Raw genomic sequence first — 19,372 nt, forward strand, 5'->3', positions numbered from 1 at the left:
AATTTGTTAATAATTAGGGACTCGTACTTAATTAATAATTTAAAATAAAATAATATTATTTTATTGGACTTTTAAATAACTAAACCAATATTAAATAGTTACGAGACGGGTTTTAAATCAAGAGTTCAGTTTTATAAGAATGAATTGATATTAAAGCTTATAATATTATTATCAATAATAAGGATAGAAATGATAATAATGATTTTAGAATAAGTTATATATATATATATATAATATAAAGATGATAATAATACATAGTATTACTACCAATTGAGAATAGTTGTTAAAATTAATAATAGTAGTAGTAGTAATAAATATAATAATTATTACTTTATTGTTAAAAACGTTATTAATAGATTTATAAGTTTTAATATAATAATTATTATCATTATAATAATTATATGTGTCACATTATTAATAATTATACCCATAACATTTTAATAATAGTAGTATTAGTGAAAAAAAAGATATAACTCGAGTGACAATGACGTTAAACGACAACTAGGCCCGGCATGGGTATCGGTTCAATAAAACAAATGGGTAATATTAACAATATTAGATTTTAATAATATTCCTTAATAATCTTAGTAATGAAGATCATAATAATGATAATCTATTTTTATGAAAATGATGGTAAAAATAATAGTTTTGTTAAAAGAAAATAATAACAATAATAATAATAATAACAATAATAATAGTAATAATAATAATAATAATCTCGTTAATAATAATGTTAATAATAATTATTATCTTGTTAATAATATTAATAATAATAATAATAATCTTGTTAATAATAATAATAATGATAATAATAATAATTATCTTGTTAATAATATTAATAATAATAGTAATAATAATAATAATAATAACAATAATAAGTTTTATAATGGATTATGAGATTTATAAAAAGTAATCCCAAAAAAAATATACTCTCCAAAGTCGGTTCAAGGTGGAATCAAACTCGAGACTCGATTTCGGGTTATGAGTTAGATATTAAGACAAATAAAACTCTAGATCTCTTTACCTACAAACGATGTTTGTCCGAGAACAAATTTGTCGGAGATGAAGGCTGCCGAAGAACAAAGGTCGCCGGAGTGCATTCCGGCCACCGGAGGCGCACCGGAATAACGCATCAGAGAGAGAGAGAGAGAGAGATAGCGAGAGAGAGAGAGAAAACGAGAGGGAGAGAGCCGGGAGTAGGAGAGGCCACGGAGGCACACCGGTGGCCGGTTTGTTCCGGTCACTGGAAAAACGTGTAGAGAGGGGAGGGAGCTTCGGTGGTGGTGTGCTCGCCGGAAAAAGAGGGATTCGGGTGTGGTGGTGTCGCCAGTGTCGGAAAAGGAAGAAAAGAAAAGGGTGGCCGGAGATCGCGTCAGAGGTGATGGTACTCGCCGGAAAACAACTGCCGGATGTCGCCGGAATCGCGGTTCGCCGGAAAAACGGTGGGGTGGGGGGGGGTGGCGGTTGGTAGATGGGAGGAAGAAGATGGAGGCTTGGTTTATGTTTAGGGTTAGGGTTTATTCCTTTTTATATGGATGGTGTATAAAAGTTACATTTTGGTCCCTCAAGTTCTAATTGTGTTTCAAACTTAGTTAGAAAACATTATAAACAATAACAAACTTAATGAAATGACCAATTAAACCCTAAAGTTATATATATAAGTTTCTAAGTTAATAAAAGTTAGATAAATAAACGCATAAAGGATGCTTATCGGTGAAGCAACATTCAAGGATAATGTCGATCGACTATATTATTAATAAAAAGTCCGGGTTGGTTTACAACTACTAATACGGATTCGACGTATATTTTATTAAAATAAAACACGAAAAGAAATCCAAAACCCGAATTTGACGAATGCCACAATATTCCCAACTTTTTAGAAATTTTGTCCTGAAATTAAAATAAACTTAAAGAAAAGTAATTATTAATGAATATCGTCCTTTGTATGACGATTGCATGAACAAATTTTTTTATTTTTATTTTTTTTAGTAAAAGAATAATGTCAAATCCTTGCATGACTCGAAAAACGCTACAAATGAGAAACATAATAAAGTCACTTATATATAGGATGTACCAGCGGCGTATCCACCATGCCCATATCATGATTTCGCATTTTTATCGTTTTTCTGCCATCATCCTCGGGTCTGAGTTATCGCATACAACTGTACTTACCCTGACTTCCATACGGGGATTTCGATAATTAAGTGTGCACCCATAATTATTTCGATCGTCGTATGGTCCACATGGTTCGTTCCATTGTGTGGTTTAAGAGACATTTATTTTGAAATCTTTAACTATTAAATGGGTAAATAAATTTGTTGAATTTTACCAATATTGGTAAAACAGTACTAGCGGTTGAAAATTTTCGGGATTGACTTTTTTTGATGAGTAGGAAAATGGGATACATAAATGAAACACTTAAAATCTCAAAGTAACCAAGATGAAAATAACTATTTTGGTTTAAATAAGTAAGGACGATCAAATAAATAAAATCCATGGTAGACAATTACAAGACGAGGATTGAAGTCAAATGTCATCAATGTGAAGGAATAAGTAAATCATTAAAATCCATGGTTTAAAGTCGGGTTACAAAATTAGTATAAAATCCGATAAGTGAAATTTAAGAAAAAATCCAAAAGTGAGTACATGAGGTCGGGATAAACAATGTTACAATTAACAGTATTGTCGTACAATGAGTTTCATACGTGTACAAACTTGAGGTTATAGGTAATTGAGGATACGATTGCGTGAAATCACGAGAAAGGTGTGAGTTTCTTTGGGGGTGACGCATACGTGCATTAATATAAATAAAATAGTATTGATTAACAACCAAAACAATTGATGAAATGTGATAAAACGTGAATACAGCCACTATTGTGAAACCATTTATATAATCGTCATTATAATAACGGTTTCTAATAACGCCAAAATTTGTAGACAACCACACATAGGCCGTTAATAGATTAGATAAAATGATATAGTATAGTGTATAGAATCGTGTTTACATAAATGCTCAAATATAACTAACATAGTCATGATAATATCGTTTAAAAGATAAACGAGATTTTGGCGAAGTTAAGATTTTGAAAGTATTACACAAATTGTTATTGAATAGTTTGCATTCGGTCACGAAAATCAAAACACAAAAAAATGAAATCTCATGTGCATAATATTGTTATCGAAACATCTCATCAAATGAAAATAAATTCGCAATAATTGTGAGACTCAAATTTAATGTCGAAATATGTAAATCGCGTAGCGTATAATAGACTAAAATTGCAAATGAGGTCTTAAGTAAGGCCGTTTTATTGTTTCCAAGAAAATGAATATAATTATGTCAATATATCGCGGTAACGCATTGCTAGGGAAAATATTTAAATCATTGTTGAATGTAAATCTTGTAACCTAAATTGTTAAAGGAGTTTGTGTGCATAAAGTTGTTGTGACGAAAATAATTTATATAAAGTAATGATGCTTGAGATAATAAGAGGTAATAGTTTGCGTAAATCGTTATTGAGCAAAAACTTGTGTTACAATATAAAATATTTATAAACGCGTCCCAAAAGATTTGCAAGGCCATGGTCATTGAGTTTATGCAATATGGTGAAAGTTGTAATTTATTACTCAATAAATCCCACATTCAACATTCAAAATGAAACCTCGTATTTATAAAGTTACTAAGAAGTTTATCCTCTTAGGTGACAATATTTGTGATTCTTGAAATCACCCAATAATCGTTTAATAATCTTTGAAAGCAAATCCTCATAATCAAATTTTGTTGTCATCACAATACCATATATATATATATATATATATTTAGAGTTTATAATTTAAAAAAATGATTATTTGAAAACATGAGGTTGTTATAAATACACTAGTTGTATATATATAAATGAAAAAATTTGGGAAAAACGAAGTGTTGGAACCTAGATCAATCCTTAAACAGATCTCAGATCTGTATGAATACGATTAATCCTAAATACGGATCTAGCTCTTAGTTACGATTGATTGTATATGATATGTATATCTATTATCAATAGTAGTATGTGTATGGATATGTTAATAATATTAATATGAAGATTGAGAGAGAGTATTCGGGCAGAGGTTCGATAATTATCTCAAAACTTAAATTAAACGTGAACATTGTTCACATATAAATAGAAGATGGGCTTAGTTCGTTAACATCCCCTAACGAACTAGAGCCCACTTCGTTACATACATTCCGAAGTAATAAACTTAACGAATCACCTCCTGATTCGTTAAACATCCTTAACAAATCAGGAGGGATAATAACTTAAGTCTTAGTTCGCTAAACATCCTTAGCGAACTAGACATTACAATAACGAACTAACAAGATAAATTAATTGTTTATTACATTAAACAAAACGACAAATACGTTAACGATAAATACAAAGACTCAAGACGCAAAACCATGCACTAACAGACACCCCCTCGTCTTGAGCTCTTTGTCTTTGGTCTTTACTTGAAACGCTTGGACTGCCAGTCTCTGCAACTATGAATTCCGTTTTCATAACAAACACGCACGACGCGTTGGAATTGCATAGCCAGATCGTAGTCTTCATTGCGCTCGATCAGAATCTTGTTCTTGTGAAGCACATCATTATCTATCTCGGATAAATTAACCAACCACATCGGGTCGATAATCTTGATAAGCTCAGTCTTCAATCCTTTACCAAGCACAATGACAGCCTCGCCAGTACGATTGTCGTAGTACCAGCGGTCAAACGTAAGATGCATGTGTTGGTGCGTTGTCTTCACAAGCACCCGCTTCATCGTCTTTGGCGGCTTTACCTTAAGAACAAGTTTCCTACAGCCAGTCCTTGGATCAATTTCGTCAATACGTTTACGTCTCGGGACCTGGGGCTTGAAGAACTTGAAACCATGATTCACCTCGAACAGCACGTGTTGATGAAACCACTCAGCTGTCCGATCACCACCACGATTGATAAATGGACGACACGCAAGGGTACGAACATCCCACCGCGGTAGTGTAAGAACGTCCATTATCGTTTCGTGGTACTGGATTCCCTTCTCCCATTTAACAATACATACCTTAAGCTCGGAATCATATAGCCAAGGGACGATATCACCATGAACCTTGGATACAGTCTTGAAAGAAGTCACTTGGTTTGCTTTGACCCAGGCTGCAGTTTCATCTTTCCGTTATTGATCGACATACCGATATGCCTTGATAATCTTACTCACTTTTTTATAGCTGAACCACTTAGCAATATCGGCATCAGTTATGACTCCAAGTGATTTACATACGGCATCAGCAGCCTGTTTACCCTTAGAAGCCTTTGCCAAATCATCCTTAGCAGCTTTAAACGTTTGCTCATCGAATACTGGAGCACCTTGATCAACATTTGTGTGTTGAAACAGGTCAGGATACTCCTCAGCAGTGACGTCTTCCATCTCAACCTCTTCGTCTTCATAAATATAATCCGTATTCATTTGAATAGACGGATCATTTGTTATGCCTTCCTCATTCACCACCTCAACGTCAGGCTCTGTCTCTAACACGGATAACTGTTCATCATTCAACCCAAGCAGTATGGAAATCTGCTCTCGTGTTAGAGACCTTTCAACAAACTCACCAACCTCAATCTCATCCCTGTTCACCACACTCCTAATCATTCCTGATCCATCCATAAATATGACAGTGTTGGCTTCAATCATTTCGATCGGTTTGGCAGCTGTATAGTCATGATAAACAATAATCTGTTTACCTGAGTCATCACCACCACTTGTACCTGCACCGGAAGATGAGCCGTGCGCTTGTTTAGGCTCACCTCCTGCACCAGACTCGTCAGGATCATGGTCATCATTCTTGAGTTTCTTTAATGCATCGTCTTTACACGTTAATTGCAAAATCAGATCCTCCTGTTCTTTGAGTTTCACCCCTTGAGACTCAACAATTGCACGAAGCTCCTTAGTCTCTTTCTGACAGAATGAAACATAACTCATCAGCTTTCTTTGATTCTCCATTAGGCGTTCCTGATTCAGGCGGTCAACAGACATCTGATTCTCGTACAAGTGTAGCAAATTCAATAGCATGTCTGTCTGACCCATCTGTGGCATGTTGTACAAGGATGGATGAACAAGTTGGATTGGTCCTTGAGGCCTTGTAATTCTCATAAATGAGATATCACTAGGTGGAGGAGGCCTCATGGACGGTGTTGGAGGAACAGTGGACAGTGTTGCAGAAGGCAATGGTATTTCAGCTAGTGCAATATGTGGAATCATACCAAGCCGCTCATGAGGGACCATCGTAGTTGTCAATGTAAGCGCCGAAGTGCTAGTAGTAGGCGGCACTACCGGGCGTTGAGGCATTGTTTGACGAGGCGGTGGCACACCAATAATCACACCAGCTCCAGCTGATACTCGTCTTTTAGCTGGAACTTCAGAAGCTGGTGCTTTACCCTTCCGTTTTCGTTCACGTTGAGCTGCAATGGTAGCAGCTAACGCAACATTTGCTGCATCTTGTTGCTCGAATGTGATTCTCGGCTTCAACAAATTCAGCGGTATTCCAGAACTGCCTAATTATACTAAGATAAACCGTAGGTCTGGCAGTTATGGCATAATGTATTACTGAACGTCGTAAAAATACCAACATATCACCAAACATAGCTACGTCAGCAACATCCGAATCAACATAAGCACATATGTTGTGCTTCTTATCATATGATAGCAATTGAACCTCTTCTTGTTCCTGAGGTTGTTCTTGATCTTGAAGAGCAACGGGTGGATCTTGATCCATTTGATCGGCCATTTAAACTTAATGAAAATTTAAACGAGTATAAGTAATGTGAAGGTGTAATATACATTTAGCACTTATGTCGTGTGTATTTAATAGATGGTGTATTTAATTTTATATGTCGTGTGTAATCGATATATCGATGCGTTTAGACGGTTGGAGTAATTTATTAATTACAAAATTTAATTAAATAATTAATTAAATTAAAATGAAATTTCATTCGTGTGATTATCAATATGATTCGTTACAAACATGTAACGAATCAATTGATTCGCTATCACGTAAATATGTTAACGAAATAGACACAATGAATTAACTATAAATATTAACAAACTAAATTCCAGTTCGTTCCAAATTTGACGAATCTACACTTGATTCGTTGAGAAAGTGATTCGCTGAGCTAATTCGTGTGCTTCCTTAACGAATTGGACACGAAGAAGTTCCAATTCCCTAAGAATAACGAATGGTCAATAAAGACTTAATCTTTGACTCTCATAGTCAAGTCAAAATTCGATTAAGAACACTGAAAGTCACAATATGAAACCAGTATCTATTAATCCATAATCCTTGTTGAATAACCGAATCAACAGGCGTAGTGATCTCGGAAATACAATGCGAAGCACACGGTGTTGAAATTGAGACTCAACACCATGAAATAAGTTAGGTTTAATCGGAGTTTTAACAGAGCCTAGACCCCCGAAAACATAAATACTTAATCGACCCAGAAAACAATAATCAAACCTTGATTTAAAGTCCACCAAGAGTCTCGGAATCACATTCCGATCAAAATGATAACAAAATAAGCTAGATTAATACAGTATAGCATCGATTACTGTAGGTTCCTGGACGGATCGTACACGGGATGTCTCTAACAACGCAGGTGCGGAATCCCTGCTTAGATAGATACGAGTGTAGAGTATGTAGAGATCGAACACACAAGCAATAAACCAACCACGTTATATTGATAACACACACGTGACCCGAGGTCACTGTTACAGACTATGACACGTAACTCGGTTACTGAATCACTGAAACAAAACCCTAAAACGACCAACCAACTAAACTGTTCTGCTGAACAGTATATATAAACGACAACTTCGCCACAGGCGAAGTTGTCAATAACTTCGCTGATTCAACAAGTTCGCCATAGCGAACTTGTTGACAACTTCGCGTATTACACAAATAAACATAATCAAAACATAATTACATTACAGACTCGATTACAAATGCTAGACTATGAACTACTGACACACATGTACCAACAGACTCCCTCTTGGCAGTAGCTTCATATCTTGATCTTCTAATCTTGAGTCTTGTAATCTTGCATCTCTACGCATGCGCCCCTTCTCTAACACATACTGACACCACCCGTTGATATTTCCTAGCTTGATCCTTCCAAGCAGGAATGTAGAAGATCTTCTTCTCGTTGAGCACTTTCAGATCAGCCTGCGATAGATTAACAAGATGCATCGGGTCGTAAACCCGAAGTACTTCTTGTTCATCCTCATCTTCCATTACCGCCTCAGCTGTCTCACAATCCACGTACCACCATTTTAGATCTTTGAGCACGTCCTTGGGCATGAACTTCATCGGTACTTCTTTAAGGCACCGGATCGGTTTGTATTTCATGACCATCCAAGGTTTTCCATCAACTCTCAGACCTCTATCCTTGTCTTCGACAAGTTTCCCCTTTTGTGGTTTCAGTAGCTCAAACTTTTTCTCTTTAACGCACTCTTTCCACACGATCTTCGCAATGATTCTAGCCATGTTGTCTTCACTTCTGTTTACCAATCCCAATCTGGCTAAATCTTTTACTTCACATTCTGGCAGTGTGTTTAGAGATCTCAACTTTCTCTGGAAGTACTGAATGCCATCGTATCTCTTGATCACGAAGAGCCGCAGCTGCTCGTCGTATAACCAGCAGATAATACCTTTCTTGGCTTCCGCGTATCCCTTAATATTGTAACTTTTTCTGAACATCTTAGGGACCGCCGGCTTCTTCGTCTTTACGAACCAGTGGGCACAACCCTCCTTCCACTTCGGTTGTTCCTCCCACTCAGCATCTTCCTCCACATTCTCATCACCCAAACCTGGTCTCTTAACCTCCGGAATCTCATGTTCCACGGAGTCATCAACAATCTCCCCTTCCTCCAACACGTTTTCAACCATAATCTGCTCTCCAATCCTCTCGATCTCATCAACTGGCAACACATCATCTTCAATCATAAACTCATCATCCTCCTCATCCAACTCTTTCAATGCGTCGATAACATCTTCAACATCAGCATCATCATCACCAGCTACCACGTCGTCACCAGCTGCATTTGTAGACTCCCCCTCAGCTGTGGAAGCCCCAAGAGCCTGAGAGGTTCTTGGCAGCTCACCGCCTGCACCTTCCGGTGCATTGGGATCATCGTCATGATCTTCTCTTCGTTTCGTCCTCAACTCATCACCCCTACACGTCTTCTCCCTCTGAGATGCCAAGAATGCCTTGAAGGCATCTATCACCTTTCCGTGTTCAACCAGGAGGGCTGCTTGTAGTCGATTGGATTCCACTAGGCTCTGAATGGTCTTTGTCTGATCAGCAACAATCTGCTCTAGTGATGTAATCCTCTCGGAATCTGAAGTAGGCGTTGGAGTTGGCGGGACATCAGCAGCAGAAGTGACCGCAGGTGGTACACTTGGTAACCCTGCAGTAGTAGTGACGGTCGACTCCACAAATCGTGCAACCACCACCGGTGTAGTAAGCGATTGGGGTGGTAGAGACACAACTGCTGGGGCCGACGTCTCGACAGCAGTAACCTGTGCTGTAGTAGGAATAAGAGACACACCAGACAAGGCAGGTGGAGCAAAACGTACCAGCCTCGAAGATTCTCCAGCTCCGGAACCCATACCTGTCCGTTCTCTTCGTGAACGTCTGAGCACAATCTGCACCGCCTCCTCTTCATCAATTTCGTCCTCATCCTCGTCTACCGTTCTTGGCCTCTTTCCCGTAATTCTCTCCCGAGACACCATAAGTCGTCTCGCTTCAGCAAACGTTTCGTCTAGATCGGAGTCAGCTACCGAAGTAACTGCTCTAGTAACATCCACAAACTGAGGACCCGAGACATCCATATCAAACACACCATGTACGCCAAAGGCAGCATTAAGATCAACATCTTCAGCAGTAGACACAGCAGTAGATACAGTAGCTGGCACAGCAGCAGAGGCAACAGTAGATACAACAGGCGCAGCTGATACAGCATGAGGTGCTGCTGCCTGATGTGGTTGCGGGTCTCTGAACTCGTCCCCTCCTGCAGGAACATACTCCGGGTTGATGAGATACCCGAATAATGGAGTATGCCTGGGACGCAGCTCAGGCTTGCTACGAGTGCTCGAGGTGCGGCACTGAGCAAAGATACGTTTCGTCACGCATTCGACGTATCTTATTGGGCGTCTTTGCGGTAGCGATGGAGCGACATGATTCAAAATCATTTGTAAGAAACGAGGATACATAGTGAATCGCTCGCGCGCCACAGCCCTTCGCTGACGATCAATCTCGTAGAAAATTAGCTGACTAAAAGAATATCTGCGGTTGTAAGTCAGCGCTATCATGGCCGATTGCATCGTCGCGCCCATCCCATCTGTTGCTGCCTTCCTGCCGGACATGCATACAATCAACACATGCATCAGGAAGCGCCACTGATCCAGCAGAAACCCTTTCCTCCTCTGCGAGTCCCCCAGCGGACCCGAATAACCCATCCTCAAATAAGCTCCATCCCGGAAAGGAGCTACGAACTCCGTTGGGTCATCTCTTGTTTCTTCACCGAACTGCAGAGCCAACCGTATGTCCTCCGAGGAAAACTGTATGTTATGACCATTTACGGTTGCTCGCATCACCGGAGGCTCAGGCCTGCAATCATAGTACACTGTCTGCCAAAAGTCTTCAATGTTAGACAGAGAAATGGGCAGTGTATTTGTGAGCGCGTGAAAGACTCTTGATCGCAGGAGAAACGTGATAATCTCCCTGTAGTCTTCTACGCCTCGTGCGTCTGGATCTAAAGTGATGTACTGGTTATGTGCTGGAAAGAATTGTCTTTGATCATCACCGTCGTCACCACCAGCACCTCCAACAGCAGCCATATCTGCATAAAACAAAACAAGTTAGAGAACAGTTAAGCAAGTAACAAGTTCGCATTGTACCACGTGCGAAGTTGTGATTAAAATTGTACTGGCGAACTTATAGGTGAGGCGAAGTTGGGAACAACTTCGCTTCAACTGTAAGTTCGTCAAAAACTGTTAAGTAAAATGGTATAGGCGAAGTTGGTGATAACTTCGCCTTATCACAACATCGCCACAGGCGAACTTGAGTTCAAGGCGAAGTTACGGATAACTTCGCCACAGGCGAAATTAATATCCTGGCGAAGTTGTGGATAACTTCGCCTAAACCTTAACTTCGCCTGAATCTGAAACGGCGACTGTTCAGATTCAAACGGAATAGATCCGATGTTTTCGGACCGATTTGACCATCCAGGAGTGAAGAACAACATATAGTAATGGTGTTAAGACGTAAAGCTCGTCCATGAACACGTAACACAGAGGCGAAAAACTTGGTTTTGAAGGTTCGACGACCCGAGGTCTCGAACCGGGTAAAACTATACCAAACGAGTAAGTTTGTGAATGATATTGACAACACATACCGTAAAAGAACACTAGAAACTGAAACAAAGATCGAAATCGGAGAGTAAACAAGATCTCGGATAATATGGTTTTGATAGTATGTTCGCCGGAAAATTTCAATATATGTTACTGTTCCTGTTTCAAAGTCCTTATATAGGGCTGAGTTGGTTCAGGCGAAGTTACGTTTAACTTCGCCTAGGCGAAGTTAAGCACAACTTCGCCTTTTTCTACAACTTCGCCCGTAATTTCAAAATCAGCCCCTTACGTTTGAATAATCTAGCACTTAACATTAGAAGTTTCCAAAAAGAGTTAAACAAAAATGATCATGTCCATGTAACCAGTTTTACAATAACACAACTACAAAAATAGAAAAAAACTTATAAAAATTTTAACGAAATAAGGGATCAAATTTCAGTCTAGTCAGGGACCACTATGTTTTAGAAAAGATCCTAACAGGAATCATACTAACTATGTGACTGTCACTTGGATCCGTGTTTAGCTGTATTATGACATAGAGAAACAGGTTGTAAGCATGTAAATAATTTAAATGGTTTTCATCGTTTCTGTGATACGGATTAAGGTTCAGTTAAGCTCAAAATGTTAAGTGGGCAACAACTCAGAGATAATGATATCTTCTATCTATTCTCAAAGCGTATTTGGCTATACCCAAGTCACCCCGAATTGACTTCGACCCATAGTGTCTGATTAACTTGTATATTCTCGTTGTCTGCTTCCCGTTCTCTTCTTACTCCAGAATTTAGAAGTCTTGATTGTTACTATGTCTCATAAGTACTAAAACTATACATATATATATATATATATATATTTTTTTTTTAAACCAAACATTCTTATTGACTTCGGAGTGCTAAACTACTGCAAGTCCCGAATCTGGATCACTGCAGTGTCTTGAAATGCTTTCTTCACGGGAATCAGAACACTCACGGGCTCGTGTATGACTGGGTAGTCGCTTTTCTGCCTATCATTCGGAAAGATATGTGTGAAGACATTCAAAACTCTTAAGGAGTTTCCACGTAAATTCGAGTAGTTTAAGTTAGTATCACGTACACTTTTACGCACCATAAAAATTACCATGACATACAATGACTGTTCTAAAGCCTTTTAAGCCTAATAACTTCACTAGTTAAGCACACACAATCAGTATATATATCATTTTCCAAGGTTGGATCAATTTTCTGTTAAACACAGCAACGAACTTCTTACGAAGTATTAGACTTGAAAAGTAATTTCATTTCCCCATAAAATTTTGATTTCAATCGCCCCGATCACGTCAAAGTTGTCAGGTAAACGGCTATCCTGAAGATCCAATGGATCAACTGGACCGACCACGTACAAGTATGTGTCCTTCTTACTAAGAATGACCGACTAATTTTCAGCAACTGAAAGAACACATGTCATAACTGCCCCGGTCACTTTCAGTCTTCTGGTTAATGGCTATCCTCATTCTCTAAGTCGAAACGAGGACCAAAACATATCCGAGGATATGTCCATCAAACTGAGGTAACCGACTAATTTTAAGCAATAATGACACAAAATTTTTAATAATTTTTTTTTTTTTTTTAAATAAACACAAAGGCCTGGTTACTCGGGATTGATCATCCCGTTCAGCTCAATTAGGTTTTGAAATCTGGATTTATCAAACGCTTTTGTGAACAAGTCAGCAAAATTTTCAAGTGTATCAACTTTTTCGATCTTGATCAGTTTCTTCTCAGCACAATCCCGTATGAAGTGATGACGAATGTCAATATGCTTAGTTTTACTGTGCTTCACGGGATTGTTAATTACTGAGATGGCGGCAGTGTTATCAATTAAAATAGGAGTGAGTAAGAAATTCAGACCATAGTCGCGTAATTGTTGCTGAATCCACAAAACCTGAGAGCAGCAGTTGGATGCTGCCATGTATTCAGCTTCGCATGTTGAAATTGCAACTGATGTCTGTTTCTTGCACTGCCAGGAAACTAATCTTCCTCCAAGAAACTGACAGCCTCCAGTTGTTGACTTCCGACTCTGATTGCATCCCCCATAATCAGAATCTGTATATGCTACCAGTTCAACATCTCCTCCCTTCGGGTACCACAACCCCAGCTTCGGCTTGCCCTTGAGATACCGTAGTATCCTCTTTGCACCTTTCAAATGAGATTCTTTCGGATTTGCCTGAAAACGTGCACAAAGACAAACAGCAAAAATTATATCAGGCCTAGAAGCAGTTAAATACATTAATGAACCTATTATTGCCCGATACAGAGTTGGGTCCACATCTGCGTCACCATCTGATTCAGCACCCAATTTGTGATTGACGCAGATTGGAGTATCATATGGAGAACTGTCCTCCATCTTGAATCTTTTCAGCACATCATGAACGTACTTCGTTTGATGAATGAACATCCCATCCTTCTTCTGATCAACCTGCAATCCTAGAAAGAAAGTTAGTTCACCCATAGCACTCATCTCGAATCGTTTCTTCATGACAGCTTCAAAATCCTGACACATGGATACTCTTGATGCAGCAAAAATGATATCATCCACGTAGACTTGAACCAGTAGGAAGTCACATCCTTCTCTCTTCACAAACAACGTACTGTCAATCAATCCCCTTTCAAAACCATTTTCCAGCAAGTAGTCCGATAACGTTGAATACCAGGCACGAGGTGCCTGATGTAACCCATATAACGCCTTGCTCAACCTGTATACGCGATCAGGAAAGTCTGGGTCAGGAAAACCCGGAGGTTGCTCAACATACACAACCTCATCAACTTTCCCATTTAGAAATGCGCTCTTCACATCCAACTGAAATACCTTCATCTTTTTAAATGCAGCAAACGCCAAAAACAATCGAATAGCTTCTAACCGGGCAACCGGAGCAAACACCTCATTGTAATCAATACCCTCTTGCTGATTAAAACCTTTAACAACCAGCCTCGCCTTATTTCGTACAATAATTCCCTTATCATCTCTCTTACACTTGAACACCCATTTTGTGCCTATAGCATGCACATTTCTTGGTTTTTCAACCAAGGTCCAAACTTCCATTTTCTCGAACTGAGCCAACTCTTCTTGCATGGCCTCGACCCACGAGCTGTCCTTTAAAGCCATTTGATAATTCTTTGGTTCAATTTGGCTTATAAAGCAGGAGTACAAACATTCATTCATTATACCCGTTTCTTTTATGCTTGTATAAACACACGTGTGCTCATTCAAGCTACTTCTGGTTTGTATACTGGAGGACACATCACCTATAACGTTCTCCAATGGGTGATCTTTGTGAATTCTCGTGGTCGGAACAGTACCGACATGTAAATTGTCTTCCAAGTTTGAAGAGATCTCATCTATGGTTGTTTCTGGCTGAGAGTGAAAAGGATTAATAAATTCATCTTCAGTTGAGGCCGCAGGGGTATCGATAGGGTTTGATGTGGAAGGTTGAGATTTCTCAAACATCTGATGTTGCAATAGATTCTCTTCCTCATCAAGTATCATCTTCGTCACAGCTCTTTCGTCTTCTTCAGAAATTTCCAAATCAGGTACGTTAAACGACTTAAAAAGTTTAACATAGTCGAAAAGCTCAGCAGGTCCATTGCTTGGTTTTGGCGGTTGGTAACTAGTAATGTCGGTGTTACAAACCACCTCCACCTTGCAAGTCGACGTATTGAAGACCCGTCTGTTGGGAGTCCCAACAACATAACCGACTAGGATTCCCTCATCGGCTACTTCACCAAATTTCGAATTAGTCTTCAAAATCGAACAAGGAGACCCAAATGGTTCAAGACCGCACAGGTTGGGCTTCCTTCCGTGCATAAGCTCGTAACAAGTTTTTCCAAGTTTCTTAACTGTTAACACCCTATTCAGAACATAGCAAGCTGTAGCAACTGCTTCAGCCCAGAACATCACTGGAAGCTTCGAGTCTGCCAGCATAGTTCTGGCTCCTTCAATTAACGTTCGGTTCTTCCTTTCAGCCACTCCATTCTGTTGTGGAGTATACGGAGCGCTGTATTGATGTTCAATTCCCTTCTGAAGACAGAAAATTTCCATTTCAAAGTTCTTGAACTCTGTCCCATTGTCACTTCTGATGAATTTAACTGATTTACTCATGACGTTCTCAACTTTTGTAATTAGATTGTTCACCATTTGAGCCGTCTCATCTTTCGTTTTCAGAAAATATACCCACGAATATCGCGAGTAGTCATCAGTGATCACCAAGCAGTAAGAGGTACCTCCTAGACTTTGTACATTCACGGGACCGAAGAGATCCATATGAAGTAGTTCTAGAGTACCGGCAATTGAGTTAATCTTCTTGGTGAGATGGGATTTCTTGTGTTGCTTTCCCTTCTTGCATGATATACATTTGTCTTCAAAGTTAAAACTTTTTAAGGGAACGCCCGTCACAAGCCCATTCTTGACAATGAAGTTCATCTTCCGAAGATGAATATGTCCCATTCTCCTGTGCCATAATTCTGATTCTAATTCGCTTGCTTTTGTCATTAAACAGGATTCTCCAGTGGCCATTTCAGTAGACCTCATATCCATTACATATGTATTCGTTTCACGTGGAGCTTTCATTACTATCCATTCGTCTGGTATTTGAAAACCAGGCTTCAATACAATCGCTTCATTCTTCGTGAAATGGACAGTGTAATCTTTATCACAAATCTGCGACACACTCAGCAGATTGTGCTTTAATTCCTCCACAAAGTTTACATTCTCAAGTGTCATTCTCCCATTCGACACAGTTCCTCTACCAGTAATCCTACCACCGCTCTCACCAGCAAAACTAACTCTTGCTCCCTGAACAGGTTTTAAATCTTGCAACAAGTGTTTGTTGCCTGTCATGTGCCGGGAACAGCCGCTATCTACAATCCAAAGATTGTTGGCAGCCCTGTTCAACTGTTCCTGCACAATAAAACAAAGAGTTAGAATCTTGGGGCCCAAGACCAATTGGTCTTGGATCGATACGTCCCGTACCCTGGCTTTCTCAAGTTAGCATCAGGATAATTTCTGTAAGTCCTGTTAGGGAATCTCCTTGCAGATTGAGGGTAAAGCCTACCAAACCTTTGAGAATTGAAAGTGTTATATCTGGATGTTTGGTTGTAAAACTGAGGTTGGTTTTTATGAAAACATGAATTCGTTACATTTTGGCATTTTTTAAAGTTTTCATTTTTAGCAGTATCAAAATGACGCTTATACTCAGTTTTGTTTGACTTCACACCTCTGAATCTCGGCTCCAGAGGGCAATCTGCAACTAAATGCCCTAATTTGTTACATCTAAAGCAACATCGACGCTCCATTTTCTTGTCAAATGTTGGTTTGGATGTAGAGGCAGTGTTACCAGCCGTTCGTCTCACATAAGGTGGGACGTACGGATTGAGTGGAGAACTCTTTTTAGAAACTTTATTTTTATCTCCATCGGTGGGTAACCCTACCTTCTCTTTTGTCTGATCAGATTCGGACAACTTATCCGAATCCGATGAGACTGGACTCGAAACAGAAATATTCACATTAGAAACTTTCGAACTTGTTTCTCCACAGCTAACACTTGGTTTTACACTTGTAATCTTGATTGGAGTTGTCTGAGGAACTTCGAAATCAACAGATTTCTGAACACTCGGATTATAAGTATAGTTGTGGTTAAAGGGTGGTGGAACTTCATTATATCCGATTCCTCCCCTCTTTGCAGAGGTACCTGGATCACTCACGAGGTGATCAAGGATGGCCGAGGAATTTCGGAACTGCTCAAGTTTGCGGTTCAGTTCCACCACCTTCACCTGGTGGTCAGCAATCTGTTTATCTCGATCAGCAATCAATTTTGTTTTTTCCTCTAAACCTTCATAACTAAGATCAATTATTTCAATTTTCTCAGCAAGTTTAATTTTTAAGCTTTGAACGTCTTTTTCACAAGCTTTTATTTTAATTTTATAACTCGTTTCTCTTGCTTTCGTAAAATGGTGATCTTCTTTAATAGTTTTAAAGTCAGCATCTAACCGGACATACTGATCAGTTATCGTTTTAAGTTGCTCAGACAAATTCTCACAACTAGTACAAATATTCTTAGTACTTACCTCGGAGCGATTATCCTTGTCATCTGCCATGAAAGCTGTTTCTTCTTCAGTAGCTTTCTCAATTCCATCAACCTTCTCACATTCTTTAACTTCAGTCTCAGCCATGTTCGCTTGCTCACCAGAACCACTTGAATGCGAGTTCCAGTTGTACTCACCTGCTTCTCTGGTCAACATGGCGTTAATCTCTCTGTTAACTCCAGAGTGTTGTGTAGGCCGACCTTGTCCTCGTTCAACCCTCTCATTTCTGCATTCCTTGGCAAAGTGCCCGTACTGTTGACAATTATAGCACCTTACCTTGGATTTGTCGAACCCAGGCCTACCACCAACAAACTTTCTCCCAGTTTTGTTCATAAACCGTTTTACACGCCTCACAATCATTGCCATTTGCCATTGCAAATCCATCTCCTCCAGATCATCAGCATCGATCTGGTCGTAATCCTCATCAAGAGCAGCAGGGTCCACAATCTTCCCCTGGATGTAGTTTTCATAGGAAGCAATAAATGATGCATAGACTGCAAACTGCTCTTCAGCAGATTTTACACTCATAGGCATCTTGGAATAATTATTGCTTGAGGCATTTGCAGAAAAACCACTTGAGGATGCTTGAGGCTTTGAAGTACTTGATCCTCCAGCAACGAAACAGACATCACCATTTGAGTTTACAGAAACATTTCCTTCATGAGAAGAGTCAGAACCTGACTCCCCTTTTGAGTAATAAGCAGCAGATTCAGGCCTCGAACTTGAGCCTGAGTTAACCTTTGCACCATACATACCAGGGTCTTGTATCTGATCTGTTGGTGTTTCTTTTCGAACCATATTAAGCTCATAAGTTCTGAGCTTGTTTACTGCCGTTTCAAGATCACAATTTGGAAAGTCTCTGTCTTCCCTCATAAGAACGGTGTACATTTACCACTTCGGTGGGAGAGCATCGAGAAGCTTTTCAACGATCTCTTCTTCTCGGTAAGCAATTGAATAATTGCTAAGCTCTGTCATTAGATGATAGTATCTGGTGATAATATCATCCAGTGATTCATTCTTCAAAAATTTGAAGACGGAGAACTGGGTTTTTAAGAGTTTGATCTTTGATGCACGTATACCCACATTCCCCTCGAATCTATTTTCAAGAGCATCCCAAAGCTCTCTCGCAGAAGTGTACTTTCGGAACGTATGGAGAACCTCTTGAGGAAGTGCCATTGTTATCGCAGCATGGGCCTTGCTTTCGGCCTCGTACATTTTCTTTTTTTCCTCCTCCATTTTGCTGTACTTCTTAACCACATCGCGACCTTCGTATTGCGCAGTTGGAGGGATATATCCATCCTGGATGCACACCCACATTTTGGCATCCTGGTATTTGATGTATTGGATGAATCTGTCCTTCCATGCCACGAAGTCAGTTCCTTTCATCAGCCTCGAGGCCTTAGTGGCAGACCCCGCTTCTACTTCCATCTTGACCAAATCGGAGATGTTAATTGACGACATCCTTGCGAAAACCTGAAAAACCTGAAAATACAAAAAAAATATTAAAACAGCTCAGTAGGCGAAGTTAAGAATAACTTCGCTTGAAAGTTAACTTCGCTGAAAAGAGAACTTCGCTGAGTTCTTAAATTCGCTAGACTTGGCGAAGTTAAAAATAACTTCGCTTAGAATGAGCGAACTTAGGAGGTTAGCGAACTTGGGTGGAAAGCGAAGTTGCGGATAACTTCGCTAAGGAGAACTTATGAGGTAAGCGAAGTTGTGGTTAACTTCGCTAAACCTTATATCTTCGCAGAAACCCTAATTCCAGTGACGGCAACTTCGCCTGAAGAATGGTAACTTCGCCCGAAGAACGGTAACTTCGCCCGATGAACAAGGAAACTGTTCAGATCTG

This window comes from Bidens hawaiensis, unplaced genomic scaffold, assembly GCF_021521415.1.
Source record: "Bidens hawaiensis isolate Kalapana, Puna unplaced genomic scaffold, B.hawaiensis_p1.1 tig00004234_1, whole genome shotgun sequence".
In the NCBI taxonomy this organism is placed as follows: domain Eukaryota; kingdom Viridiplantae; phylum Streptophyta; class Magnoliopsida; order Asterales; family Asteraceae; genus Bidens; species Bidens hawaiensis.